The sequence below is a fragment of the Schistocerca nitens genome, chromosome 5, assembly GCF_023898315.1.
Source record: "Schistocerca nitens isolate TAMUIC-IGC-003100 chromosome 5, iqSchNite1.1, whole genome shotgun sequence".
NCBI lineage: Eukaryota > Metazoa > Arthropoda > Insecta > Orthoptera > Acrididae > Schistocerca > Schistocerca nitens.
In genome coordinates, this window is record NC_064618.1 from 269,205,941 (window position 1) to 269,216,973 (window position 11,033).

Consider the following 11,033-nt stretch of genomic DNA (forward strand, 5'->3'; position numbering starts at 1 on the left):
TCTCCGTATGTGTCACTGGATCGTGGTTCTTTGCTTTATTGTATTAATTAAGGAGTGATACATAATATGTATATAAGATTATCCTTTTTGACCTTATGTATTAGGAACTGAAATGCGCACAGAGCTTCATTATATGTGATGACACATTACACTAGATAAACCAGAAAATTTGATCAGTGCCGGGCACGGGAGTGAATGCTACCTGGTGACGTTGCGGGCATCTTACGTTGGAAAGGAAATATGTAAACGTATCGGAGAACAATAGGGAATCGTACTGGCTACAGTACCGACCACTCTAACTTTTTTTTGTTAAGAATACCCAATACCTTTGTTTCTCTTCCAAGGGTGGAGAAAAGATCTATCATTCCATCGGGTCTTGGTGAATGTATGACAACGCACTTTCATCAAGCGGTGAAAAATGCAAATGAGTCTAAATGCGTAGTTTGACTGCTTTCGGGAGAGGCAAACAGATAGCAATATGTTCAAATGGTTGCCCTTGCATCTGTCTTCTGAGAACTCACTGGGAAAACTACAATGCCTTCAGCAGAAAGTGCTTTGATTAAAGAAACTAGCTGCAAAATTGACATTTATTGGCTATGGCAAGTCTTTACGGGGCACTGTTGTTAGCGCTGTGCTGGACTCTCGTGCTGTGCACTGTCTTCTAACGCACGAAGGGAAAGTTTGCTATTGGCGCCAGAGCGACGCTAAGCCAAAACGATATGGACCGGCAACATAGCTACAACGTCTCGTTGGAGTCAACAACTCATCTCGCCTTTCGGCGAGTTCTTCACAAGTAGCTCCTCGTCCGTAGAGAGTAACAGAACATCGCATCTGGACTCACATCCTCTGGTCTAAGTGTTGGACTTCCAAAACCTCAGGTCACTCCGGCGGGAAAAGAACCATACAACCATTAAATGCACAGTGCGCAATGCTTTAAACATGTTCATACTGCTTTCCTGAAAAATTAGAATATATTTATCATTCTGAGTCTGACAAAAGAGAAAATATGTATGAAAATGTTGTTGATATTATAAACCACGATGACTGGCGGTAGAGTGCCCTGTGTAATTTACTTGTATCTCACTTTTCATTCGGTGACGGTTTTTAGTGGATTATTAATGTTCCTGTGGTGCGTGCAAATGTGCAGAGCTTTGGAGTTGAGACAGAGCAACATGTAACGCTTCGCTCAAGCAGGTCGGTGACCAGTGGATAGGGCCGCGACCTGGGTGGCGTAGAAGTCTTGGAAATGAAGTCGGTTCGGAACTCACAGGGACGGCAGGCGTCGTCCTCCCACATGAATGCATGCGTAGTTGGAGAGCAGTACGGCGCCGTGTGGGGGAGTCTGAGGCTATTTCCAAGTTTTACTGACTTCTTTTCAAGATAACCGCGTGCCGCTTATAGAAAGCGAGGGACTCAGCAAACAATCTCTAGCCTCGTAGCGTCGTCTCTGAATTTCTGAAACCCAGTCGTGAGGCTCTAGACATTGGCGTAAGAACTTGCAGTTGGCGTAAAGACATCAGATCGCAGCACTGAAATAAATGCTTTTTTTGATAGTAGGGAAGAGAGACATTCACGTTATCATTGGAGGTTGAAAAAGACGCGATATTTTTGGTGGAACTCTCTGCTGGACGGCTTTCTCATGGCTGGACCGCAGTCGTTCGTAATTTTGCGATTGGCAACTGGCACTCTCTGGCAGCAGGCAATACGGAGGGCGTAAGTGGGCGTATTGAGGGAAGTAGATCAGTGTAGAGTGGGAGACTGTTCGTATCAAATTCAGGATGGCAAGCTGTGGTGTCCTGATAGACTTGGCGTAGCAGAGTGGTAGCGACAGCCATATCTTGTGAGTTCACAAAGGGTTTGACGACTCTGCCTTCATGAAGGGATCAGCACATCTGCAGCACACACCTCGGCGCCACAGTCATACTTATGATGAGCATACGTCGCCACACCGGTAGAGTAGTTCCATTTCATTTCAGACTTGTGGAATCCAGGACGATCGCTTGTCTGTCTTCTTTTGCACTGGTAATAACTGCATGGACTTCTGGATTTTTGTCAGCAGGTTCCAGTCACTTTTCCAATTGAGAATTACGGTATTAAATAGATGTCAGTAACCGGTGAACTTAGGAGACAGTACATTCTTAACAGACCAAGAAGTACATTAACTGACAGGGTAGTGCTACTGCTTTCCATTTAATCTTCAAATCTGGATAGACATAATTGTCAGAGGTTTTTGATTATTCATCTTCTTTGTTGATTCCGCAATTGTGTTTACGAGTAAATGGGAGTTCTGCATTTAATAATGTTTTCTGTCTGACCCTTTCACTTTAAGCTGTAGGCTTATATTCTGTGTCGAGAAAGATATTAGCAATCAGGTAAAAATCATAATCGACATATAATTCCAGTCAGATAACGTTAGTCAGAGTCAGATATTTATTTTGCAATTTCCCTGCATTAAGAACTGTGTCGAGGGCCATAATTTTTGCGTTATACACTTGTGCGCCAAATTTAGAATTTAATTTTTAAAGAGGAGGCCTGTCCACAATTAATTGTATGAGGTTAAGGGAAATTCTACGCCACGGGATTTTACAGGTAACCCGATTAGAATACAGAGAAGAAGAGTGAGAGACGGCGTGACCTTTACAATTATTGTTGTTAGTCTCGTAACTTGAATTAAAATGTTTGATTAGTCATATGAGTTTAATCGATCATTAATTGGATTTGATTATTACAAATGAGAAACGTAAAGTCGGGAACGGCTTGAATCTTCTCACAGTGTTTGAACGGCGGTGAAACCACTCGTAGGCGACGAGATGTTGGACTGGCATGCCTCATCGCAGTAGATGCAAGTCCGAGGGCTGTCCACTCTTTATAGCAAGACAGGTGGCGATTTGTGGCAGATCTGTCGTAGGAGTGCAGTGCTGGAGAAGTGATTCGGTGCACATAATTCAGATCATGAGCACGAGGAACCATCCAGGGAACAGTTGCTCTTTTAACATGCACCATGCTACGGACGCTGGCGGTTGGGGGGGGGGGGGGGGGGGTAGTATTGCGCTACGGGAGATACGGACCTAGGCTTACGCTTACGTGTGACGTGACCTATGGTGGTAATCTGAGTTACCACTACAGCTATGGACGTTTGTTTTGAGTAATCACTCTTCTGAATGGTCCTCTTTTGTACCAACCTCTTCATTAAAGCGTAGCACACACAAGAACCTCAATGATTTGTTGGATATATTGCAATGTCTGCCTTCCCCTACAGTTTTAATCCTCTGCAGCTCCCTCGAATGCAGTGAAAGTTATTCCTTAATGTTTTAACAAACATCCCATCATTCGGTCCTTCCTTCTTGTCAGTGTTTTACACAGTTCCTTTCAGTGCTGATTCTGCGGAGAACCTCCTCATATCCGTATATCTTATTTTTCTCGTCCTTCAATAGCACCACTTCACTTCTTTTCAGATTTTCTCCCACTCAATGATTCACTTCCATACAATATTGTACTCCAAATGTACTCAGAAATTTCTTCCTCACTTTATATTAGTAGATTTCATTTTGCGAGGAATGCCCTCCTTGCCTGGGCTAGTCTGCTTCTGATATCCTCCCTTCGTCCGCAATGCTTAATTGGCCTCCAACGTAGCAGAATTTCTGAGCTTCGTCTACGCCGTGGCCACCTGTTGAGTTGTTAAGTTTATCGCTAATCTGGTTTCTGCTACTGCCCTTAATTTTCGTCTTTCTTCGATTGCTGTCACGTATTTGAATGAAGCAATTTTATAACAACTTAATTCACGATATCCAGTGATTTATAGCGCAATATGTAAAATTCGTTTATTTGGTTAGAAGCGTATGGGGCCTGAAGATGGCGTAATGAAATGCTGAAACTGGTTGCCTTCAGAATAAAATAAAATAATATCTTAAAGTACACGGCTGTTAATGAAACTGACAATTTCTTCTGTTTAGTCTCAGTTCGTAGCTTGTGCTCATTAGACCATTCCATTCAATATATCCTGTAACCCTCCCTCGCTTTCACTGAGGGTAGCAATATTATCAGTGAATCTTATCTCTGGTATCCTTCCACCCTGAATTTTAATCCCGCCTCTTAACGTCCTTGTACTACGGGAACATTATAGCCCACCACCTCCATCTCTTCATGCTTCGTGTCTTCTCCGATGGCTATGAAAGATTCCACCAGTATAACTGACCTCATGCACTCGTCTTAGCCATCAATTCACACAATTTGAACCCAATGGAACATATGAGACGCCACCTGCACTAGCTTTGCACCCAGAAATCACCGGGCCCTTATTTACAGTAACTGCCTGCCCTGTGCGCGATGATCTGGAACCACATGCCTCCTGGAACCGAAGAAGTACTTGGGGAATTCATGCCACTCAGAATCATAGATTAAGTGGGTTACAAAGATGATCCGACACGCTATTAAGGAGATGAACATAATGTTTCGGCTTCCATTATATTATGCACAGCAGTAATATGGACATGTAGTTCTGTTTTCGTAGTCGAATTTCTCAAGTACTGCATTGTTAAGTTGTCACGGCTCTTGCCGGGGTGCAATATGTATCACTCACCTAAATTAAAGATTTCTGAGGGGTCATTTAAATCTCGCGGTAGCGGCTTTTAATGTGGAGAAATATGAAAATGAAGTTTGAATTATGTTGCAGGAATATCTTTTCATAAGCTTTCTTAACAACGAATGCACTTTGAATCGTACGTGTTTCTACTGTTCCGTACATATTCAAGACTTAGATACTCAAGACGTACCAGATTAGCCACAACAGGTTTCGCTGATGTTTCAAGTAACATTTGATTTTGAGCGAGTAAGAGATGAAAGTATGAGATATTACTTGAGATACAAGTGATTCAAGTAAACAATGGGTCGATATACCATATTGTGTAAAGTGATTTTACATATTGTAACTGAAGTACGCATGTCACAACGAAATTTTTACGCCTTAATTAGCAGCTCTGTCTGTGTTGCGTTACAAATATAACAAATAGGTCCGCAGTTACTGTCACATCTTGTGAAATAAGGGAAAGGCCTTTTATTTTCTGTCAACGAAAGCTGAGCCATATTTCTGTATGGCCACCATTACTGAACACCATGTTGCCTTTCTATACCGGGATTTATACATATTAAGAAAAATCAACAAAGTTGCGGACTTAAACGCTGTTCGTAACTGAGGGGAATCTCTTCAGCGAACAGAGTAGTTCTAAAAATTAAGTTTCAAATCATTCCTGTCGGACCCTGCTGCTGCTTCAGATTTTTACGTCTTTGGAAACTCTGCTATGTTCCATACTTTTTTGGTTGAACGTACACAGACCTTTACACAATGACAGTGTTTGTATAATTAAACTTTTTCGTTGGATCATTTGTGCCGGTAAAGGTAGGAAATATTCATCTTAATGTATTTTCGGTTTTTGTTTTTCTATGAAACTTAGACTATTTAATCTGAGCGTTTTGAAATTTCAGAGGGTTATAAACTGTGAAACTTCCTGGCAGATTAAAACTGTGTGCCCGACCGAGACTCGAACTCGGGACCTTTGCCTTTCGCGGGCAAGTGCTCTACCATCTGAGCTACCGAAGCACGACTCACGGCCGGTACTCACAGCTTTACTTCTGCCAGTATCTCGTCTCCTACCTTCCAAACTTTACAGAAGCTCTCCTGCGAACCTTGCAGAACTAGCACTCCTGAAAGAAAGGATACTGCGGAGACATGGCTTAGCCACAGCCTGCGGGATGTTTCCAGAATGAGAAATCTCGTTCTGGAAACATCCCCCAGGCTGTGGCTAAGCCATGTCTCCGCAGTATCCTTTCTTTCAGGAGTGCTAGTTCTGCAAGGGAACTTGCTGTTCCAACAGGACAATGCACGTCCGCATGTATCCCGTGCCACCCAACGTGCTCTAGAAGGTGTAAGTCAACTACCCTGGCCAGCAAGATCTCCGGATCTGTCCCCCATTGAGCATGTTTGGGACTGGATGAAGCGTCGTCTCACGCGGTCTGCACGTCCAGCACGAACGCTGGTCCAACTGAGGCGCCAGGTGGAAATGGCATGGCAAGCCGTTCCACAGGACTACATCCAGCATCTCTACGATCGTCTCCATGGGAGAATAGCAGCCTGCATTGCTGCGAAAGGTGGATATACACTGTACTAGTGCCGACATTGTGCATGCTCTGTTGCCTGTGTCTATGTGCCTGTGGTTCTGTCAGTGTGATCATGTGATGTATCTGACCCCAGGAATGTGTCAATAAAGTTTCCCCTTCCTGGGACAATGAATTCACGGTGTTCTTATTTCAATTTCCAGGAGTGTAGATAGGAGTAGGACAGACAATCACTTTATATGAAAAAGTAAACTAAAAAAAAAAATGCAGGAAGACCCACACGTGTCCGCACGGAGCTTGCCATAGAATGCTGGCCGCCACCTATGGCAGAAGCTGAAGCCTTGATAATAGCATACAGGACTCAAGTAGCAGGCACCACACGCCTTAACTCCATCGTCCAGCAACTGCCACAATCGCCTAGGCGTCTGGTAGATGAAGAAAGGCATTTCAGGTATTCTCGGGAGTTACCCTTCACGCCTCGGTTGCTCTCTGACCATTAAATGAGATGGCAGCCAACCAAGTATACCAGTAACGACAAGTTCACAATTATCATTATCTTGCCGGTTGAAGCAGTCAACTCGATAAGAGAGAAACACACCGTTATCTACAGATGTGTTTAGCATTCAACAGAGAAAGATAATGTGTGCATTTGGTCTTAAACCACTCTAATATTTTTTCATTACGTGTCTGCCCAGTTGTTGAGGATATTTCCAGTAATAAATTATTATTAACGTACGACATGCTGACAAAGTCCTGCTACAAAGTAACAATGTTTTAGGTCGAATGAACTAAAAACTGTTCTGGGGCATCAGCAATGACAACTAAACAACAAGCTGGTACATGGTGAGAGCCTGATCACGACTAACAACCGTGATTGAATCGATGAGTTTGGATATAGAATATGCAATGGAAATAAGTCTTTAAGGAGGATTGTCAGAAGGATGCAGATAATTGCGAATCTATTCTACTGACTTTAGTCTGTTGTTGCTATTCATTTAGGTAACGGAAAGCTACTCTGAAGGAGGGAGTACTGATTCTAGTAGTGCTGATCATATAAGAAAAACCAGCTTACATACAGGCATTTTTTTCAGAGTGCTTTCACTTCATATTGCACGTTTACAGAAGTACCTGGTATGCATTGACGTCTTTCTCATAGCTACCTGTGCGTGCACATCGATATCGGTTCCACTGCATACGTGTACTGGAAGCTGACGCCTCAATCACACTGGTAGGTTAGCAGCCCCTAACTGTTATTTTAATTAATACATTATAATATTTTCAAGTTGTATTCATCTATTACTCTCATGGATTATGAAATGATTTAGTAGGGGTCTTCTGATAGCTACTACGTGCTGTTATCTAGTCCTGACATAGTTACTAGAAAATTGATAGTGTCTCTTATGTCTGAAGTATTCCATAAACTAATGTGTGTATTAATTTTTTTATATATACGCCAATGTGCCTCAGTCTCCTCCAAAATCAGTTAATTTAACGTCAGAATCATTCGTTAGACAGATATCATAGTTGCTTTGGGGCGTTACGCCTTCAGGATTATCCATTACAGGTTCATACGTTTGGGTAAAATACTGCCCACTGTGACATTCGCATATAACGCAGCGAAGCCCAACACTGCAGCCTTCACATTGTTCTTTCTGTTCGACGGTCATGAGACCGAAACGACAACGGATGCACTGTTACCGTTTCAGCTGGATGTTAATCAGGATGACTACATAAACACGTCACCACTAAGACAAAAGAAGCAAAGTGTGGTGTCACCGCTAGACACCACACTTGCTAGGTGGTAACTTAAATCGGCCGCGGTCCTGTAGTACATGTCGGACCCGCGTGTCGCCACTGTGTATTCGCAAACCTAGCGCCACCACATGGCAGGTCACAAGACACGGACTTGACCTCGCCCCAGTTGTACGGACGACATAGCTTGCGACTAGACCTACCAAGTATTCCTCTCATTTGCCGAGAGACAGATTAAATAGCCTTCAGCTAGTCCATCGCTACTACCTAGCAAGGCGCCATGTGTATCATTGCTAATTGCTTACTACTATGCAAGAGATGTATTTCAACAAGAACAAGACTACATTAAAGTTAAGTATATTAAAATCTCTCTTCTTTTCTTTATAGTTTTCATCCAGTCTCCTGTTTCAGAATTTATGCCCGTCTGCGTTAGTTTCGCGTGCACCTAGCCACTCATTGTGTCGAGACCTTAGGGAATCGACACAACACAAAGGAGGCCATAATCGCCCATGAGAAAGGCCTGAGAGTGCTGTAACACCATGCCTCAACAAGTGAGATACGCCCTGAAAGACTTGGCATATATTTATGCATCTGTATAGAAAGTCGGAAAAGTTCCTAAAACGCTACTTTGCGCTTCATCACTTTCTTCATCGCTTGTTGGATGTCGCTTATTACATTGAAGATTACGACTTCATGAAGAAGGCAAAACTGCAGACACGTCGTTCTCTTCCTCTGCATTAAGTCCTACTGCAGTCCGGAAGCGCAGATCGACGATTGGGGGTTCACCGAAACTGTAGATCCACTCGACGATCGCGAAGCTTCAACGGGAAAGGCTACCTTTGATACTTTTCCTAGTGAAGAACATGTCAAGTCATGACTGGAATGCGAGGATATGCTAGTGCTTCTATACAGGACCACTGACAAGATCAATGTTACGGCGTAAAGTCAAGCGCCGGCACGCCAGTCGGGAACGTTAGACCAGAGAAGACTGTGAACAAGACGTCAGCCAATTGCACGCTGACCGACCCCTCTCCAGGACGATAACGCGACGCAGCGCCCTCTGTGTGAAGACAACAATAGCGCTGCACCCGACTGACCACAGCCAGTTCTACAGAAGCGTCAAGACCCGCGACCCGGACAGAAGCATCAACTGTATTACTTCACTTGTATTAGGAGTTGTATATACTGCAGAGATTTCTTATTTGCATGTCGCTCTTTGTTTGCGACACTTCTGTGTTATAGTCAAATTTAAGTATTGTCATTGATTCATTTCATAATAAAACTCTTTAGTACGATTTGCTTGAATTGTTGTCTAGCGATCCAAGAAGCAGTTTTCCCAGATACCTCCTCTTTGACAAGTAGGCAGAATACAACATTGGCGACGAGTTATCGAAAGAATCCAGGGCCGAAAGCAGCCACTGATTCTCTATTTTGTTTTCTTGTGGAATATTGTGTTTTTCTGACGCCTTAATTCTACATTTTTTTCTTTGCAGGGGTGTGTTTCCTTGCTTTAATAGTGCTTCTTATAGTATTTTTGCTAATCAGAGTTTTCAGGTTGGCGTAGAGTTTTTGTTTTTTTTTTTGCTTTTATTGCTTCTCTTTTCTGTTTATTGCATTTGCCTCTCTCACATTGAACCTGCTCAGGCGCCACAGCTGCAAGCGATAGATGGAATGCAGCTAACACAGATGGTTCACTTTCAGGGTCAACAAATTGCAACTCTACTAAATACATTACAGCAGCTACTCACCTCTCAAGCCACCAATGCAGTGCAGCAGGCACCTACAGATTGCCATAGCGCCTTTTCTCCAGTTTAATGATCAACAAGAGTAATGGCTCGAGTGGTTGCAACAGTATGAAGCCCAAGTAATTGCTCGCAAGGTAGCAGGAACTGTGAAACTCCATCAATTATTGCCAGTGGTAGGAAGCGCAGTGTTTCACCACATACAGAAGTTGTTCCCTAATACAACTCCGAGTGAACTTTCTTATGATCAGGTTGAAGATTCAGTGACTAACTATTATGACCAACAAGTGAATGTGTTAGCAGCTATGTGATGATGATGAGGTCCCATACTCCTCGGTGCACAAGGGGGCGATGCGGGAGACCCGCACGCAGCTATGTATCAATTCTTTAATTGCAAGAAACGGTCAGAACAAATTTATCGCGAATTGATAAATGATTTGCAGGGTATGATGAGCAAATTGAAATTCATATGTGCTTGCGCTGCTTTATATTCAGATATTATGTTGCGTGGTGCGATTGTGAACATTATAACTGGTGTCAAACTTAGAGAATAGATTTTGAAGGAGTCCTATCCTTCATTTCAGCACATAGTGCAAATATTAAATCAGTGCAATTCAGGCACAGTCCCAGTAGGAGGTTCGAGTCCTCCCTCCCTCGGAGGTTCGACCCCCCCCCCCCCCCCCCCCCAGATTAAGTAGTGTGTAAGCCCCGGAACTGATGACCTCAGCGGTTTGGTCCCATAGGAACTTACAACAAAATTACAAAAAATGAAAAAAAGAAAAAATTGTGTGTGACTTAAGGCCGCAGCTAACGTTGACGTGCACGCATATGGGATGTCCTACGTCATGAGACACTGTGCCATCGCACGCAGGACGGTGTGGTCAATGTCGTTTTCCGCTCTCAGCTCTCTCCAGCGGCAGTTGTCAGCTTTATTTGGCTTGCAAACAATAAAGTTCGTTGACAAACATTGACGCGTTTAAAATTTCTACGTTAACTCTATTAAAACGCAGATTTCCTCCCTTGTGCATATGCACGTCATGTTGTTATGTCTGTGATATACATAAATAAAAACTTCAATAACCATGAACAGGCAATAAGACAAAAAAAAAAAGAGGAAAGCTACATATCTATTCAGTAAGGCCATCAGCTTATAGAAGCTCACCAAATCGAACAAATCCACTCCTGATAGAGATTGTACTCGTATTTACATAATATCAAGTGTCACAGAAATTAGTTCTTTTACTTTCGTAAGAAAGTCCCACAAGCTTTTAGAAAACGCAAAGGTGGAAAAGAATTGAGATAGAGCAAAGAAATGGCTCTGAGCACTATGGGACTCAACATCTGCGGTCATAAGTCCCCTAGAACTTAGAACTACTTACACCTAAGGACATCACACATTTCCATGCCCGAGGAAGGATTCGAACCTGC